General features: G+C 28.1%; 1 long non-coding RNA gene across 1 annotated transcript; it reads left to right on the forward strand.

Annotated features, from left to right (window-relative positions):
• The first annotated feature begins 16,879 nt into the window (after nucleotides 1-16,879).
• Nucleotides 16,880-18,315, forward strand: LOC129306914 (uncharacterized). Its single transcript, XR_008592273.1, has 3 exons — nucleotides 16,880-17,059; nucleotides 17,136-17,199; nucleotides 18,055-18,315. It is a non-coding gene; the product is annotated as an uncharacterized LOC129306914 (long non-coding RNA).
• Nucleotides 18,316-20,827: the final 2,512 nt, after the last annotated feature.

A 20,827-nucleotide genomic window follows, 5' to 3' on the forward strand; every position in this document is an offset into this window, starting at 1 on the left:
ATGAAGACAATATCTTTTCGCATCTTTACTAACTTCATCACCTGATAAAGTTCAACGTATCCAAACAAACATTTATCATATCACCTTTCCACATGCTTCATAGAATTCTATTCCTATCAGATTCAGACTTGCTATCTAGTTACTTCTAAGGTTCCTTTTGTTGTCCCAAGCTACTGTCGGCTTTGTATTTTTTTTTCTTGTATTTCAATAAAACAGCTGTAATTAATATCCATTTAATTATAATGTCAAAAATTTCTATTCAATTAATTACTATTTGTAAGTGTTGGTAATGAGAAATGACCGACTGGAAACTGGAGGAAAATAAATGCACAAGAGCAATGTAAGAACACCATAGCTTATATCAAAACATCAATGATTCAATTTATAGATCATTTCACTTTATTGTATATTAGTTATTAAACTCAAATTTCTTTAATATATATGAGATTTTTTACATTGGCTTAAATCCACTCATATTTAGATTGAGTGGAGCAGTCATCTGAAAATGGGGGAGAGTAAACATAGACAAGAGTAATGAAAAGATACTATATCTTAATTATAAACCCCAAAGTTCAAATTTGTCAGTCATTACATTTTATTATATATTAATTATTAAATCTAACTTTATCTAATGGGGCTTTTTATGTCAACTTAAGTCCACAAGACAATGTACCTAACAATAAGTATATTGCTAGTATTATATATGTAAAAGTTATTTTGATTACGGTGTGCTATCTGATGAAAGATGATCAATATAAATCTGCAATCAAAACATCCCTGCACTTTAAGGATGGAATATGATAATTTATGAAAATATAAATGAGATGCGTATGTCGAGCTGGCCACTCAACACATTTATTTACTTTTCTAAAACCAAAATCTAAGGTAACAGTCTCCAGCGTCATCAAAACTTTGATGTCTTTAATGAGGTTGAAGGTGTCCACAGAATTACGCTGTGGACATCGACAAATGAATTTGACACTGCTTATTGTAATAAGGAATATTATGCTGTACTGCATAAATAATACTTCCTCCATTTCTATGTATGAAAAAAAAAGCTATATCACACAGTTTTAAAAAATTAATTAATTATAACAATTATGTTTAAAAATAAAAAATTAGATTAAAATATCCTATGTTAATCAATATAAGCATGCATTGATTGTTTTTTATTAATGTAAATTATGAGAGGTAATTTAAAAAATCTATAATAAATAATGCTTATTAAGATATATGATTTTGCTTATAAAAAAACAAATTAAAAGTAACAATTTTTCTAACAAATACAAATGGAAGGAGTATTTGAAAATTCAACGTTCCAAAACTACAAGACACTTTTTTAACAAAAAAAAATAAAATTTTATTAATGATACTTTTTTAATATTACCATTTCCATTATATTCTCTCTTTTTAAATGAAGTATTAAATGAATGGTACTTTTGAGAGCTTATATTTTTATTTTAAAAAAATAAAATTGTAAAGCGTATTTAATGAACTTTATTAATATGAATGATTTTGTTTAAAAGTATCTTTATAAATTGGGACAGAGGGAGTATTTCAATAAATAAAAAGAATTCATTTCTCAAATAAGTATATGTTAAAGGATAGGGCGAATGCATGACATTCGGGTCCCAAAATACCAAGATCCACATTTTAGTCCCTGATTTTAAATGAGATTAAAGTATTTAGGCCGCCATATATATAGTTGGTACTTGGTAGTCAATGCCACCAATGAAAGCCCAACGTTTTTTTCAGTCTAATGCATGAAATTTATAAATTTCAAAATGTTAGTTGTAAATATATATTATACAGAAGCAAGTCGTAATAGATTTTTAAAAATGCATTGGCATATTCTGTCTCATGATTTAAGAGGCTCTTAAAGCAGAAATGCTATGATATGGGTGCTCTGGCAATTTTTTCACAAAAAAAAAACATTTATCCAGCAAAAAATTCATTTTTGGCCGTGCCGCCACCAAAAATATACTTTTGAGGATCATTTTTTAATAGTTATCATTAAAAATATTTTTATAAAAAATAATTTTAAAATTAAAAATAATTTATATAATTACTTTTAGTGACAACATTTTTTCCACTAAAAGTATTTTTAAAAAATTTAATATAATTTTGAACTATATGAAGCAATTTATAAAATTATCATTTAAATTATTAAAAAATTTTCTTGTGAATTATTTTAAAAATTTAAAATTAAATAAAATTATTCAAAAGATATTTATGAAATTAAATTTATTATTTTATATATAAAATTAGAAATAAATTATATATAGGATCATGAAACAAAAAGAATAACAATGAAGATGTGTTATGTTTAATTAATAAATTATTTTTAAATTTTTTATTATTCAAAATATTTTTTAGATGTGTATGGCTCATATTTTTGTAAGAATTATGTTATTAAGCTAGTATCTTAATGTGATAAATTAAAATCTTAATGGGTTACTTTCAATTATAAGTAGGTTAAGTTATATATAAATTTTTACTTACATACAAATATATAAATGGCATTGGGACGTTAAAATTGTACAGATATCATGAGATGCAAATGATATTATCACTATTTGGTATATTATGTACTTGATGCTTAGCTTGGTATACATACAGTATTTATTTTTTTTGCTAAACTCTAATAATTTTTGGACAAGAATTTCATGTGATTTTGACTAGAGTATTTAGGTTTTCACTGTTATAAAAAAAGACATTACTAATAAAATTTTATAACTAATTATGACTAAGGAGAATATGAAAAATTATCCAAATTCACCTTGCTATGGGAATGATTAAAGATTAGCTAGATTGATCACATATGAGATCCTTATAATTATCTTGCATTGTAAAAGTTATTAGTATTTATTCAGATTTCAAAATTATTCAAATGACTATTAACAAAATTTATGTGGTTGAAATTAATTTGTTATTAAAATACTTTTTAGGATATTGAAAAATTGTAGATATAATACTCCCTCCATTTAAAAATATAAGGCATTTTTAACAAAATCTCACCTCCAATAAAGTAATTATCAACTTTCATACTAATCCTATCTTTCTATATTTACTGCTATTAAACACCCTATAATAAATATAAAATCATTCATCAATAGGAGTGCTTTTGAAAAAAACAATATTTACACTTCAAGAGACTAAAAATGTCTTATATTTTTTAACATTGAACTCCTCAAAAAATTTCTTACATTTTTAAATGAAGGGAGTATATTTTTAATAAAAGAGGGAGAAATATTTAACCATTTTGAGAGAAGATAAAAATTTAATCATTTAATTTATTAATTTTTGATAAAAATATGGAGAAGAAAAAAGTAAAAGATATTTAATACAAACTAATATAATACATATTTATAAATAAATTATATACTTAATAATTTTCATGTAAAAAATAACATTAAAAATTAAAAATTTGTTACAATGTATATAAGAATATTATTTAATATTTAAAACTTCTTTATTTTCAGTTTATTTTCCTAATTAAAATAATGTTTACAGGTAAAAAATAATATTTTATTAAAAATATAATTTAAATCTTCATATAAATTATTTTGTCATATTAATAATTAAAAATAAAATATAACATATGTCTATATTTTTAATAATATATTATTTGATATATGTGTATGTAGTTAAATAATATATATTTAATTTTATATATAATAATTGTAGGTGCACTTTAATTCCACTGGCACAGAAAGACTTAAGACTTGAAAATGAAAAGTTAAAGGTTCAAATTTTAACTTTGACATATTTTACAATATATATATGACATTGTGCATAAGGTGACATGTGACGTGGTGTGAGGTGGTGAGGGTGATGTGGCATCATTTGGCTTGTAATGTCGCATGAGATGGCAAGTGAAGTGATATCATTTACCTCATATATGACAAGCGAGGTGACATTAGGTGATGCGCACTTGATGAAGTGACATGGCATAAAATAAATCATTAGTTTTTAAAAGAAATTTAAAAATTAACTTTTAGTGGCAAAAAACTTTAAGCATTTTGTCACTGTCAAAAATTATCAATAATATAGTTATAGCAGCCAAAACTATTGGCGGTAATTAAAAAGTCTTTTTTGTGTAATGTTTTCCGCAAACACAAGCTAAATTCTATCTTTTGATCCATAAAACTTGTAAATTTTAAAAGGTCGGTTGTGAATTTCAAAAGGGTAGAAAAGTCAAAAGGGTAGTGGGAATGATATTACATAGAATCATAGACATTAAGTAATCCCTATTCATGGTTTTAAGTTTGGAGCCCATAACATAATCCATTTTCCATTATTGAAGTTCAACCAAACACTATGAATCAGCAAAATGAATTAGAATATGTAACCTTGATGCACGGAAATTAACTAAATAGGCACTTATTAACAAATAAGTTAATCATACCGTAAATCAATATGTTCCTAAACACTCATGCTAATGTGTTCAATTATTCAAAATATAAGACATTTTTAACTACTTTTACGAGAATTAAGAAAAGTAATTAAAAGTTGTTTATATCATTAAAAGAGTAAAAAAAAATTATCACTACTTTTTAAGACTATCTTCCAATTAAAATCAATCTATCTTAATTACCTTTAATTTCTTTATCATACAATTTATCTCTACAATACAACTTATAAGGGTATTTATGAAAAAGAATAATTAAATGTTATATATTGTTTTTTTTTTTTTACTAAATATCCCACGTTTTACACCAATATGAGCTGATAGAGTACGCCTTTTTATTATAGTTGGACTCAACTTATTCCCCCACTTTCATCACTTATAATGACATAAAATTAAGGATTAAAGGTGATTTATCCCTCAACTTTATCCAAAGGATCACTGCATATTCTGAACTATATTATAAATCAATTATGTTCCTAAATATTAGAAATTCCCTCCCTTATCACCCTGCGGTTAACATACTACAATCTGTTTGCCATTAGTGGGCCTTGCCATTCATTTTTTAATATTTTTTAGTATAAAATATTTGGTTAATGTTCCTTTTTTTCCCCTTAATTTTACCCCAAAGGATTAGTGGACACACTAAACTCAAATATTTTATAATAAAAAAATCGAAAATTGAATGTGGGATTCACTGATGGTAAACAAATGGTGAATTAACAGTAGTATGATGAGGGAAGGAATCTTTAACGTTAAGGAATAAAATTAATCCATAGTTAAATTTAGGGTGCACATATCTTTTTGATAAAGTTAAGGGATAAAATTGACCCTTACTCTTAAAATTAATTAGTAACTAACAATAATACTTAGCCGAAGTCAGTGACAATATACAATGATGATTAATTCGATTTCATTTAAAAACTCAAATATATTTTGTGGGGTTCTAAACCTCACTTTAGGCTGTCGGTTTGCTTTGTCCATCTACCACACATCCAATCTCTTGAAGATTTCAGTTTTACAAAATTTGGACAGACAATGATTGAACTTAGTCAACACATGCTAAAACGTACCTTAATATATCTTATAAGTGGGACCCTCAAACAAATAATATATGTTTAAATTTGTGCTAATTATGCCTCTCTATGCATGGAATTATCCAATTAAATGTATGTAGATCCTAATTCACTCGATCAGATATTTGAAGTAGAAATTTTGAAGTAAACAGATGGTGTTTGGTGAGATATATTTGTTCAAGAGCACTTAGTAATGATGGTGCACGCGCCACAAAAACTTGTGCCTTATAAAGATCATATTTTCTGTTGGCCCACACACACACACACACACACACACACTCATTTCATTGAATTTGTTTGAAAATTGTCAGTAAATTTATCAGTAGACTGTGTCCTCCTGATTTAATCTCCCTGTTTTGAAATATTTGTCACACACACACACACACACACACACACACACACACATATATATATATATATTATATTCTACACCCATTTAAAAATATAATTAATGTGTAAAAAACATGATAATCTTTAATAATATTTTTATATGTATAAGGAGTAGGCTTTGCCAACATTAGAGAATATCTCTCTTATGATATTGAGAGTAATAAGTAGACTTCTTTCAAGAGAAATACTTAAGTAGATTAAGTGCACCATGTCATTTGTGATCTGTCCAATTAAAATGTTCAAATAACTAAAATAAAATCTTGTGTGACATTTTTTAAATTAATTTTATTTTGATAACAGAATACATATTTGATCTCTTGCCTTTTTACTTTCTACTATCATTAATATAATAATCAATTTACATTCAATGTCATCTAAAAGTCATATTTTTATTAGACAAATCACAAATAATGTGGTGCATTTGGTCCATCTGAGTATTTTTCCTTCTCTCAATTAGGTTGTTGCGTACACAAGCTAGTGGCTGGGATTCAAACCCCCAATAATATTTTTATCGAATCACACCCCAGATGAAGTTAGTTAATTGTTTTAAAAATTATACACTCTTTTCATATTTACCCAATTATTTAATAATATATTTCAATTAAAAAATTTATTAATTATACCCTTAATTGAGGGTATTTTTGAAAAAAAAATCTTATTAATTACATCTTGAAGGTTTCAAAATATTTTATATTTTTTAATATAATACTTTGAAAAAATGTTTTATAATATTGATTATTGAATGGAGGGAGTATAATTTATATATTAATTATATATTTATGCAATTCATAGTAGGGGACGGATCTAAGAGCCCACCGCCCACAAATTTTTGCCTTCTTTTAAATGTTTGAAGTCATGCTTTAAAAATTGATTATAAAAAATTTGTAGCTAGATCTTGCACCCGAGGTCGAAGAAGAAGAAAATTTGCGGCCTATAAATTAATCCAGAATTCGCCACTAATCGCCATTAAGCTAAAGTCATCAATGATTTTAATAACAAGTATCAAGAGAAGTCCATGAATGATTATTATCAATCATCATCGTTAGTTGAATTGGTTACGTTACACTTTGATAATAATAATTATTTATTATATATTTTACAATTATATACCTCTTCAAAATTACACTGATTATGAGTCATGAGATGAAATTAGTTATAATCAAATTCAAATGCAATATATTAGATAGTTCTGAATAAATTTTTCCCATGATACTCAAATTCTATTAATTATCTCTATTCTCTACGAATCCCGTTACATTTTTTTTTTTTGGAGTTAGCTTCCCTCTTCTTTGCTTCCCTCTCCTCCTGCTATCCTGTTAACTACTTCACCGTTACATCTCAATGTGAATTTAATGTATTATAAAATTATGAATAAACATAACTTTTGGTCCTATATTTTACTGACATTTTGCTTTTGGTCTCTATATTTTTTTTTTCAGTGTCTTAGGTCCTAACACTTTTGTTTTTTATTATTTTTGATCTCTCTATGAGCAAAGTATAGAAACCTTGAAAGGATCCAAAACAATAAAAAATAAAAGTATAGGAACCTAAAATACCAAAAAAAAGTATAAACACTAAAAGTAAAATATGAGTAAAGTACATAGACCAAAAATTATGTTTACTCTAAAATTATTGTTACTATTAGCTAAAGCATACTTTCAATCTTTTAACTTTGCACCACATTTCATTTTAGTCTTTTAATTTTATAAAATATCTTTTTAGTCCTTAACCCTAATACTATTAATCTTATCTTAATAAATTTTTATATTAAACTTTCAAATGTTAACAAAATATTTTTAGATGTTAACATATTAGGTTTAGTTTTTTTTCTTTTCTAAATAATAATAATTGACATAAAATAAATCATTTGAAAGTAATGATATTATGATTAAAGAATTAAAAAGATACTTTATAAAATTAAAGGATCAAATTAAAAATTTATATAAAATTAAAGGATTAAAAATATGCTTTAATAATAATTATTTTATAATACGTTAAATCGGAACCATTGAAATTGAGATCCATGGAAAGAAACCAAGACAAGGATAGGAAAAGGACGTAAGAGGTGGAAAGCCAACTCTGTTTTCTCTAGCCATTTCACACCCCCCCCCCCCCGGGTCTAATAATTGAATAGCTAGATTTCGGGGATTTGTTTTTTAAAAAGATATATGTTGACTTTTTTAGATATCGCCTACTAAGAAAAATATTTCAATATTTAAAAAATATGAGTGAAAATAAAAATATGTAAATATATTGTATAAACAATGACATGTTTATTAGTTATTACCGAGCGAAAAATATCAATTATTCTATAAATTATTTTACATATCTAGAGTTTAAATTTTGGCAACTATGCACGTAAAGAGCTTGCTGTTATAAGTTACTATAACTTTTAGGTTTGTTAAACAAATTACCAAGGTTTGAATCCACTGGAGATGTTCACATTCAATGCTCACAGTATCTCAAATAGGATTGACTGAGGACTTGTGAAGAAAAAAAAAAAAGTAAACTCAAGTGCTAGTTTATTTCAGTTACCATAAAAAAAAACGTTAGTTTACTTGTTTCGAAATTATTTTTTTAATTTGAAAGCTAACTAGTTAAAATTTTATAGGATAAATAGGCCAGCTCCACATACTTGACCCTCCATCAATGGCTCTCAGTACGAAACGTAAAGAGTAAATTCTTTCCAATTAAATTACTTTTTATCTTTATTTTGCGGGAGTTAAATTGATGAAGTGACCTTATTTTATTTTATTCTCTGTTTTTTTTTTTCATAAACAAGACGAAACCAAGGCTAACTAGCCTGTATGAGTGCCATACTAACAATAACATCATCGCAATTCTTAGTGATCTGCCCCACAAAATGCACAGGTTTGATTGTAGTTTAATAACCGGAGTATCCGAGTTGTTCTCATAGTAGAATAATGACCTTTATAATTTGAAGAAAACAATTAAATAATTTTGAATTAAAGAAAATAAAAGCAATCAACTAAATTAAATAATCAAGCTTTGTCCCAAAAAAAAAAAAGCAGTTAAACGAGAGAAAATATTCCAATCAACATGCCAAGGTTCAGGATTCACTTATTGGAATACTCTATCCATTTATTCAATTATTCATCTTCAGTTATAGCACAATCATTACTAAAATACCCTAATTACTTCTCAATAAATTAGATTGTATCTATATAAAGTAGAACTAACTCTTGCTAACCCAATTAAGACTCTAAATAAACTATGAACTGATGATTAAAAGTGCCTTGAATTCCTAAATTATCTCTAATTTAGTTATTCATCTATCTCCCTTAGTCTAGACCCATTCTTCACCTCCCATTAGCGCAAAATTATGCTTTTATAGGGACCTTTTAACATTGATTGTCAGCCAAACGCTGTCAAATATGAACAAGGTGGCAATTTCGTAAATATAAGTGAGTCTTTTGAACTTTCAACATTGGTTGTGCAGCGACCCACCGTTATAAACATATTCAACATCAGGTGTAAACGAAACCGATGATGAAAATGAATTTGAATTTTTTTAAATTAAAAGATAAATCACTTTCCACCTCGAGTACCTCAACACCCGCTATAGAAAGTGCGACATCTCTTGATTTTAATCTCTGAATTAATTAAATAAATCAAAGGTATTTTAATAAAAATTGAATGTTAATTAATTTAATGACGGTTAATAATGACTAATAAGTCTATTTGTTTTGGGTACAGCTTTTGAATTGGGCCTGCAAGAGTATTAGGCCATCTGGGCCCAAATTAAAAACAAATCTGCTATGGTGGATGGTTTAAAATTTTAAAAGTTTAGATGTAATCACATGTTGTAAAATAGAGGAAGAAAGTGAGAAATTGAACGAGAGTGATGAGGAGGCTTTTGGTTCTGCTAGGACATGATTCTGCCGACATTTTGAAGAAGATTTGAGCTTGATTTCACCTAGATAACTCTTCCATATCTTTTCCTCTTCTCCTTACATGAATGTGAGCTTGGTTTTGGGATTTGAAAGATGAACATTTTTGGACCTAGGGCAAAGGGTCCAAACCCATTAATTCTAATGGAATTAATGAAAGTTATTTAATATACCAAAACCTAATTTTGAAGATTTTACAAGGTTTTGAGTTGGGGTTTAGGGTTTCAGACAAACCCTAGCCACTTTGAGCAAGATTTTGAGTTGTTAGATGATAAATTATTTGTCATTTAAGCCAATGAAGCTAAATGTGAGTTGATAAACTTATCGATTATGTGTAACATCTCGAGTTTTAATTCCCTAATTAATTAAACTTAATTAGGGTAATTAGATAAATTGAAGTGATGTGTGGCCAGAGAAGTCAAATAATCATATTTGGTGGTATTTCAACCCTAGTTATGGGTCCGATATTGGGGTAGGTCACTCGGGCATCGAAAGGAGAAGAAAAGGAAGATTTGAAGTTGTTGTGCCACACGCCGCGGCACACAGCCATCTCTAAGCAAGGGAAGACCTCTCTATGCCATGTGCCGTAGTGCGTTGTGCATCCACCACGGTGCGTAGCCATTTTTTGCACTTTATTAGACGTGAAATGAGACAGAAAAAGAAAGAAAAGAAAAGAGAGAAAGGAAAGACGTGCTAATGCTCTGCTAGGGTTTGCTTGGGGACTACTTTAAGAGTATTTTAAAGGCTACAAATACCTAAGGTAAGTATCATACTCATTAATTTCCCTATTTCTTCTACATTTATGAGTTTATGACTAGGGTTTGATGGTGAAAGTGAAATTTCAGTCTATATAGGTTATGAGTCTGAATTTGTTGACTCAAATAAAGTTAATGAGAGTATGTTAGAGTATTTAAACCTAGGTATAATGAGTTTTAGTGTCTTGGGTTATTGGGCATCATAAATACTTGAAAATCTCATTTATATTGGATGGTTGGAATTTTATAATGCTATTAATAGGGATTTAATGGCTCATTAATGCTATTGAGGGCTAAAGGTAATTATTAAATCCAATGGTTAGGCTCCACCTCTTGTAAAGTGAAGGTTGGGCATTTTAGAAGTAGAGATTAAGGATTCAAATGTTTGAGTTTGTTATGTTGATGAAATTCAACTTGGTTGATTGTCGTTTTGGTTCTTGGTCACCTATTGGAGTGAAAATTCAAACTTGGAAGCTAATTGATTGAGGAGTAAACCTTTAACCTCTCAAAGATTTGAGGTAACTGGAAAACAACTTTACTTTGGGTAGTTGTATGTTAATTAATGGTTAATTGATTGTTGAATGTGAGATTATGAATGTTACATGCATGGAATTGATTATTAAAGTAAAAATTATATGTTAGTTTCATTGAACGTGTGTAAAAGCATTTCTTGGCTTGAAAATGCTTATACTTTTAAAAGATGAATGTGATAATGTGTCAAGGTATTTGTGTGTTAGTGATTAAATGTATTTGAGAAAATGATGAGAATACACACTTGGGTAGCGCAAGGTCGTGAGCCCAACGTGATTGATGTAATAGTGAGTAAATAAAAGTAAAAGAGTAAGTGATTAATGACTATGGCATGATCAGTGGCGAGAATTTGCTTAAGGATTTAGGAGTAGAGAAAATTTATATGATATTTAGGCTGCCCTTTGATGCACGGGGGCTATAGCCTTATCCCACTGTTTATTGAGAGATTATCCCATAGTTTGTTGATGGACTAGAACCTAGCTATCTCCACCAATTCAATGAGGAGAATAGCTTAGGGTATGAGAAACCCCAGGGATTCGAAAATGGGGGAAGATGTGGTTCGAGAGTGAGTCCTGTGATCTTTGGCCGGGTCACACCTTACAATTGGTGAACTTAGGTAGTCCAGTCATACGGATGAAGCCCTAATTAGTGTTATAGCCCACGATTTCAGTTTGAGAAAATAAGGAGGATATAAAATTAGTTGATCATTGCCTAAGTAAATATATGACATGCTACACGTATTAAGTGGTGGCAAGTCATATAAGTATGGGTCATGTCACATATATGAGAATATGGTGATAATGCACCTAGTTATGAGAGTTAAAAAAGTTATAGAATGATAAATTGCGATATATGTGGACTTGTTTTACATATTTGATCTCCTTGTGCATGTATTTGTTTTATAATTAATATATAACTGCATAGGGTAAGTTTAACCTTGGTTACTGAGTGCTATAATCACCCCTCTTATTTAATACTTTTCAGACTCTAGCTCTGGTGTTGAGAGGGAGAAGACTAAAGAGGTGAGAAATTAGAATATTCCTACTGTGTGCTTCTAGTTTAGCTTTAATTATGTAATAGTATATGGCTTGCCAATTCTAGGATGCATATTTTCTCACTTGCACTATTTTGGTTGTTGAAAATGTTAGAATTATATTTTTAGCCCTTAACCTTTGTGTATGTTGTCACATATATGTTTATAGGGCCAAAATACTAGTACAAGTATAGAAAGGAAGATTTGAGCATGTTTGAATGATTTGAGTTAAATGTAATGGCAAATTACCTCCCCCTTTGTTTTTGGTAAATTGGGGTTAAGGAGTGAATTTTAGTTATACTGATGTTTTGATGCTTGTGACATGTTATACTAGTAGTCCTAGGTCTATTGGACATAGTCCAGGTGTTAGGAAAAGCTTTTAGCACTTATTGAGGGTTTTGGACACCCATTTTATGTAAAAGTATTAAAAAGTGGTTAAAATATGTTTGGGTATCCAACTTCTTAGTATGACCTGTTTTGGAAGTAAAACCTGTGCCATTAGTTAGTACAGGAAAGGAGCTTTCCGTAGATACCTAAATCACATCATTTGAATATTGAACGGAGAATCGAGGTGAGTTAGAACTAGTGGAATTTCATGCAACACGCTGCGGCACATAACGCCTATGCTGCGACGTGTGGCGCCTGAGCTGTGGCACGTGGCATAAAGAGAAACATGCCGCGGCACAAAGTGCGTCTGCCGTGGCACATTGCTCTATATTTCAATACATAATTTATTTTCAACCGTTTTTGACTTCTTTCACTCTTCTGAGGTATCTTATACTTTCAAAACTTATTTTTATTCTGATATGAAAGATTTTGATCGATTTTGACTCATTTCTATTTTAAAAATTTAGGATTATCTTTAAAATTGAACCTTGGTAATTAAAGGGTTGAGCTAAGTCTTTGATTACCAGGTTTTTCATTTAGATAATTTTGTTTAGTGGAGTGAGAACATTACATTGTGCATTTGAGCTTGTAGTTGGATTGTTAAAGTGTGAGCTTAGAAGTTGGAAGTGGTAATTTGGTGATTAACTAGTAATAATTATTATTGTTAATTGTAGATTAATCTTGTATTGTATCATTTGAGCTCATTACAAGCTCAAGAAGTAAGTTGTTTTGGGGTAACCTTTGAGCTCTCAATATTCTATCTTGTACTAATTACTTGTTAGATTGATTTTGGTTATTTGTGAACATGATTAATTTGGTTTTTACTCAAACATAAACTTGTTTATTGTTTAGAAAATGTAATGCAAGTGTGGCTTTCTTTTGTATCTATTGAAGTAAATTATTTTTGGAAATGCTATTATGTTGTCGAATGAGTTGATATAAGAACTTGTGATGATATATGCATGATTGGGATAGCTTGATTATTCTAAGAGTTTATAGTATGCATGGTGATGCTTTGAGCATTATTGCATGATCACACATTAGGCAAGAGGTTGCCTTAAGAGAAGGAGTAATTTATTTCCTTATGGAATATAATCAACATTGTGGGTGCCCCCTAATGTTTGGTTCGTAGGTTTGGTTTTCCTAAATCTCACTTAGAAATGGGTGTAATGGGTTGCCTAAATCTTGTCTTTTACCTCACTCTAGACTAGGTGAATGGTTGTGACACCCTAATAAATTTGAGAATTGAGAGAATTTGTGGTCTATGAGTGAATGTAATACCTTTGGCTAGATGACTTCTTACAATTAGTGAGCTTGGGCTAGTTCATTTATATGGACTCAATTCTATTTAGAGCCGATAATTTGAGCTAAGTTTGATAGGCTAGCCTGAACTCGTTTGAAAAATTTAGGACTAAGCTTGAAAAAATAATTTTTTTAATGTTTGGGCCTATTTAGGCTGGCTTGAATAGGCCCAAGAAAATTTAAGCTAAGCTAATCAGGTTTTGGTTTGACCCAAATACTTGAATAAAAAAATAATTTTCTAAAAATGTATAAAATATAATAAATATTAATTAATTTTTTAAGTTTTATGTCATTTTATATTAAAATACCATATATTTAAGTGCATTACTATAGTTATTTTTTAAAAAATTAAAAATATTTATATTTTGATATTTTATTATTTTTAATCTATAAAATGTTTCAAAATAATATTTAAAATATATTTTAATATTGGTTTTTACATTTTAAGACCCAGTTTTTTTAAAAAAATTTGAGTTCTATATATTATTTGTGTATAAAAAATATACTTTATATTTTTTATAAAATAATATAATTAATGTTAAATTAAAAATAATTTTAAAAATAAAATTTGGGCATGTACAAATTGGTGGCTCTACTATTAGATAAACATAATAAATATAAAAATATTCTTGAATAATCACTTGGTTATCATCCATGCTAGATTTGGTTAAAAGTAAAAATAAAATAAATTAAACACCCCTTGTATATAGCAGTTAAACAATATAAAAAGTTGAAGAAAAAATAATTCAAAAAAAATTATTTTACTCATAATTAAATAACTTTATTTTATATAATATATTGATAGTTATTTTTCTCATATTCTTAAAAAATAAAAAGTATAGTTATCCAAAAGTTATTAAAAACTTTATACTAATTAGGGTAATAATTTTAAGTTAGTGGTCTAATCGTGATTAAATTGAAATTAACTTGATCATAATTAATATAATAAAATTTAATTAAAATATATAAAATATTTATATATGACCATGATAAGAGAAATATTTAAACAACTAAGATTTTAATTTACAAGTAAAGAAAATATTCATGAATAAATTACCTAAAATACGATAATATAATAACAAAGCTACTTATATACAAATTTGATAAGTTATTATTTTTTATTTTATTCTTTTAAAGTTAAAATAATATTTTATACTTAACAAAATTATTTAAAAATTAAAATTGGTTCAAAAAATAAAGAAAAAATATTTTTAAAAAGTTTTGGGTATTCAGGTCAGCCCAAATAAGCCTTGAAGCTCAAAAGTGTTAGGATCGAGCTTGGCTATATGGGCTTTTTAAAAAGGATATGATACTTTAAGTTCAATCTAAATAAATCCAGCCCAAATTATTAGTTTTAGTCTTATTAAATTGTTAGCCCATAGATTTAGTTGATAGTATATGAAGGAGATAAGGAGTTGTTGAGCATTTGTAACATTATGTGATGTAAGTTGATATTATGATATTATGTGTCTTTATATTGCACTGAATTATGAATGATTCTTTTCAGCCCACTTCACATACCTTAATTGGTTTAATTTGCATGTGTGTGATTTAGAGTTTTTTTTTAATTGTTGAATAGTTATACGCACCCCTATTTCACATATTTTAGGCTTCAGCCCTAGCAAAGCTAAGGAAAAAGCTCCTGGGGCATAGGAATATGTCATTCCTATTGTATGCCTCTAGCTTTTAGTTATATATGTGTAATTTATAATAATTAATTGCTAACTAAGATAATTATTTTGGTTTACTTACGCCAATGCATGTTATTGTGATGATTGTTTGTATTTAATGCCCTATTGATGATTGTTGTATGTGCTTTTAATTTTAAACAGTAGGTTTATGATTATTTTAGGTTGTTGTAAATGGATAAATTGTGAGATTATTCTATTTTGCCTCCCCCATGGTTTTTTGTTGAAATCATGGTTGAGGAGTGAAAATGAGTTATGAGTAAAATATCTGTAATGTAATGTATTGTATTGGTTGTCCTAAGTCTTGAAGACTTGGTCTAGTTGGTTGCCTAGGTTTTTAACACATGGTTGGGTTTTGGACACTTTGGAAGTGTTCAAGTATGAAAAAGGAGTGATTTGGTTCCAAGTGTAATCCAACTTTTACATGTGTTGCAATTTTGAATCAAAACTAGTACCATTGACTAGTTCATTAAATAAGTTTTTTATAAATATTTAAATCACCTAATTGAATGTCGAACAAAGGCTTGGGGCACGTCAAAAGTCTATGCTCAGTGTTATGCATTTGATAGCAAAAATGCTATCATCTTTGTGTAGTACGCTATGACACATGGCATGGAGGAAGTCTTGCTTTGTTAAACTGAGATTAGTTGCAACAAATGTCACAAGATTTGGGGAAAGACATTTTGACCCTTTTTACTCCTATTTTCCAATCCAAAGTATATCAAATGCTTCCATATGCTTTTAAACTTTAATTTTTTTTATTAAATGGGCCTTGTTATGTGTGAAATTTATTAATGACTAGGATTCCAATGATTTCATCATTTGTTTTGATTATTTAGAACAGGTAAAATCTTTTTTAGTATGCTAGTAGCTATTAAATGACTTAAATACTTTCTTTCATGACAAGTTGTTACTTACTAATACTTATTTTGTATCTTCAAGTTATAAGCTTAATTATATTAACCATAGTAAACCTTTAACCCAAGCTTTTTATTTTTCTACTCTGGTTAGCTTTTCTTAATTGTAGTTAATTTCTATTTTACCATGTTAAAGTGACTAGGGTGATTAATCCCTATTTACCATAGTAATGTATTATATTATAGTTAATTTTAATAGAGCAATTACGCAATATCATAAAAAGTGACCAGAAATTTTTCAAATTGTAAAAATAAGAAACTTTCTACATTAGGTTGTTGTTAACCGATGCTGAAAGGCTTTTCTGTATTTTAAAAATTAAAAAATTAATTAGTTTCTACAATGGGTTTAGTTATGCCCTCTGAACATAATATATACAACATTTCATTATAACCGATGTTGTATCTCATTTAAAAATACCTCATCAGTCTTCGTCTTCCCCGCGCTTGCTGCAGCTCTCGCTCTCTCTTCTCCCTTGTCATTGATTTAATTTCTTGAGCTCTAGAACTCCTATCCCTCGTGTTCTCATTGTCTTCTCTGTCGAATCTTCCTCCCATAATCGAAAAATTAATCTCGACGTCTGCTCGAGTTCGTCTTCTCCGTGTACGACTTTTTCTACCTCTTTTTCTGCTTCTCGTCAATTCGTGGGCTTCCTGAACAGATGTAAGCTTTAATTTTTTTTCTCTAACTTTGTTTAAATGGGATTTTTCGTATAATCGATTTTTTTTCATTTGGGCAGCGAATATTTTGCCAGACTAAGCTCGGAGATTGTTATTTGAAGTGATTTGTTGAGCTTTTTCCAGGTAATTTTTTTTAGATTAGATAAATTTAATTTTTTTATGAATTTATTTATTAAATAGACTGATAATATGGATGACCTTGTTAGTTTTTGCTATAATGTTTAGTTTTTAGCATGTTTTTCATATTATAGAAGCTTAATTGGACTGTTGTGATTGGTTGAAAATTTAATTTTGTGAGATTAAAATTCTGGGGATATCAAATTTATGGAGGAGTGTGCTGAAATTTTGACTTGGGAGCATAGATAGTGGTTTAGTTGTTTTTGAACTTTATGTTTGATTTAATTAAAACTTTGATGGATATGAATTGTCATCATTGTTGAAATTTTGGATTGGAAATTGTTTTAGGAGATCTCACTTTTAAAAGGGACTATGCTACAATTTATACAAACATATATGCTAAATATTGCACGATTAAAGTTAGCTAGCTAGGAACTTGTTTTAGCATGTTTTACATGTTACAATCTTAAATTGGACTGCTGTCACTGATAAAAAATTTAATTTTCTAAGTTTAAAATTTTGGGGATATCAAATTTATAAAGGAGACTTTTTCAAAATTTTGACTTGGTTGGTCATCCCTAACTTCTCTCTCCTTCTTTTCTATTTCTTCAAATTTTATGTGTATTAATAATATAGTTTTTTTAATAGTTTCCAAAATTAACAGTATTTTTGAAATGCCTATCAAAACATATATTGTTCATTAAAAATGCAAGGAGAGCACATCAAAATGTAGTCTTGAAAAAGCACAAACATGAGCTTAAGGATCTCGCATGGTTAGAGCCAAAGGTAAGTGAACTAGCAATTTAAGAACTTATTCAATTATTAGGATTTCTTATTGATTGCTTATATGTTCTTGTACAGAGATGTAGACAACCTGTGAAGACTATTTTGTACAACTTATATGTGATGAAGGACATACTCAACATCATTCCATTGAGCATGATTGAATTTACCAAGGGGGTAAATAGATTTATGAAAAGTTTGTTTTATTGTTGTTTAAGTGAGTTAATGTTTTAATGGCAATTGCTTATTTCAAATGTTAAATATTGTGGATTCATTCTTTGTCGAAGAGGTTGATGACATTCACAACTCGTGGAACAGTTTTTTGTGGATGGTATGTGAGATTTGGATAATTTTAAAAAATTTTGTAGACAATTGATAGTGTTATAAAATTTTTATTGAATCTAGATTGAATTTTAGCTTCTATATATGTATTTAAACTGTTATAGCTATCTAGTTTTCAATTTTATGTTATAAGGTGGAGGAATAAATAAAAATTAATGTAATATTAAAAAAATTATAAGTTTTTACAGTATTTGTGACCATAACCACTGTAAAACTTACCACTTTCTATCACAATTATGGTTAGACCACTGTAGAAAGGCTCACTTTCAACATTGAATAATAGGTGCCTTGGAGGTTTAGGATAGGACCCATTTTAAGGTGTTGAATGCCTAAATGATGTGGAGATAGGCATTCATGAAGCACTGATACTTCAAATTGCTTCACATATCTGTATTGGTATTATATTTGATATTGATACTTGCCAATACTTTTTCAATACATATCTGTAAAGTATTAGAATAATATTATTTAATTTTAAAAATTTAATTTTTGATACGTATCTAATATTTCTAAATTGTGTATAAATACTTTAAAGCCAAAAATTTTTAAAGAATTAAATTTTATTAAAAATTGTGATATTAAATTTTTTATTTCTAATATCATTTTTTGATTTTCTTTTCAAGTTAAATATTAGATTTCTCTTAAAAAAAAGTTTTGGATGTAATAAAAGAATAAAGATTACATGTTTTTTTAGTTATAAAAATGTGGGAGTGGAATCTTATGATGGTCAAGAAGAAAAAAGATATTGATATTATAACTATTAGTAGAGATTGAAAAGTAGCAATTAGGTATAGATAGAATAAAATTACAACTAATAATTATATATTGCTTCGCTTTATTATAAAGGACTATATATCTATGTTAATTTGGATTTTTGTTAAATTAAATTTATATTTTTAATATTTTTTTATAAATATATATACACATATCTAAAATGTATTGTATCCTATATTTTTAAAAATTAAAGTATCGACTTGTCAAATGTGTATCATAGTATTAATATATGTGCATCATAGATAGGCATCAACCCACATTTATTATTGTTGGACTCAACTTATTCCCCTACCTCAATTACTCATAATGACATAAAATTAACTTGTAACTGACAATAATATTCTTATATGAAGTCAGTGACAATATATAATGATGTCCGGTTAAAAAAAAAAAACACCAATATATATTGATGATTAATTCAATTCCAATTAAAAATTCAAATATATTTTGTGGGGTTCTAAACTTAATGTCCACTTTAGGCTGTCGGCTTGCTTTGTCCAACCACCACACATCGAATTTGATGAAGATTTCATTTTTACAAAATTTGGACGGACAATGATTGGACTTGGTCAACATATGCTAAAATATACCTTAATATATCTTATGTGGGGGACCCTCAAACAAATAATATATGTTCAAGTTTGTCCTAATAATTTCCTCTCTATGCATGGAATTATCAACCTAACGGGAAACAATTAAGTTTATAAAGGACCCCATGTATGTTAGGTGAGATATGTTTGATCAAAAAACACTTTGTAATGATGATGGTGCACACGCCAAAAAAACTTGTGCCTTGCCAATATAACATTTTCTCCAGGTAAAAAATATATATAATATTTCATTATTGGAAAATTGTCAGTAAATTTGTCATTAGACTGTATCCTCGTGATATACTCTTCCTTTTTAAAAATATTTGTCATTTAATATATTATTGTAAACCCATTTAAAAAAAATAATTAATATGTAAAAAATATCATACTCCCTGCCTTCAATAATATTTTTCTAGTACATACAAGGAGTAAGCTTTGTTGAGAGCAGAGAATACCTCCCCCAAAATATTAAGAGCAATAAATAGACATCTCTCAATTAATTATTACATACGCATGCTAATGGATGGGATTCAAATCCCCAACCATTTACATTTAATAATATAAAATATTTTTAATTGAATTACACCCCAAATGAGTTAGTTAATTTCCTTTAAAATTATACACTCTTTTCATATTCACCAAATTATTTAATGAGGTGTTTCAATTAAAAAATTTATTAATTACACCCCTAATTAAGAGTATTATTGTAAAAAATTATTAATTGCATCTTAAAAAAATAAGATACCTTATATTTTTTAACATAATACTTTAAAAAATGCCTAATAATATTGAAAGGAAGGAGTATAATTTGTAAATTATTTAGTCGATTCATAATAGTTAAGTCAATTATCACGGGGGACAGATCTAAGGGCCCACAAATACTTACCTGCTTTTAAATATTTGAAGTCGTGCTTCAAAAATTGGTTGTAAAAAATTTGCAGCTAAATCTTGCCCATAAGATAGAAGAAGGAAATTTGCCCCCCTAGAAAATAATCCCAGAATCGTCACAAACAACCACTAAGCTATAGTCATTGATGATTTTAATAGCAATTGTCAAGAGATATCCATGAATGATTATTAGCAATCATCATAGTTAGTTCGTTACATTATTCTTTGATAATAGTAATTATTTATTATATATTTTA

Source organism: Prosopis cineraria, unplaced genomic scaffold, assembly GCF_029017545.1.
Source record: "Prosopis cineraria cultivar Desert tree isolate PC_DT_omini unplaced genomic scaffold, ASM2901754v1 PC1, whole genome shotgun sequence".
NCBI classification, from domain to species: Eukaryota; Viridiplantae; Streptophyta; class Magnoliopsida; order Fabales; family Fabaceae; genus Prosopis; species Prosopis cineraria.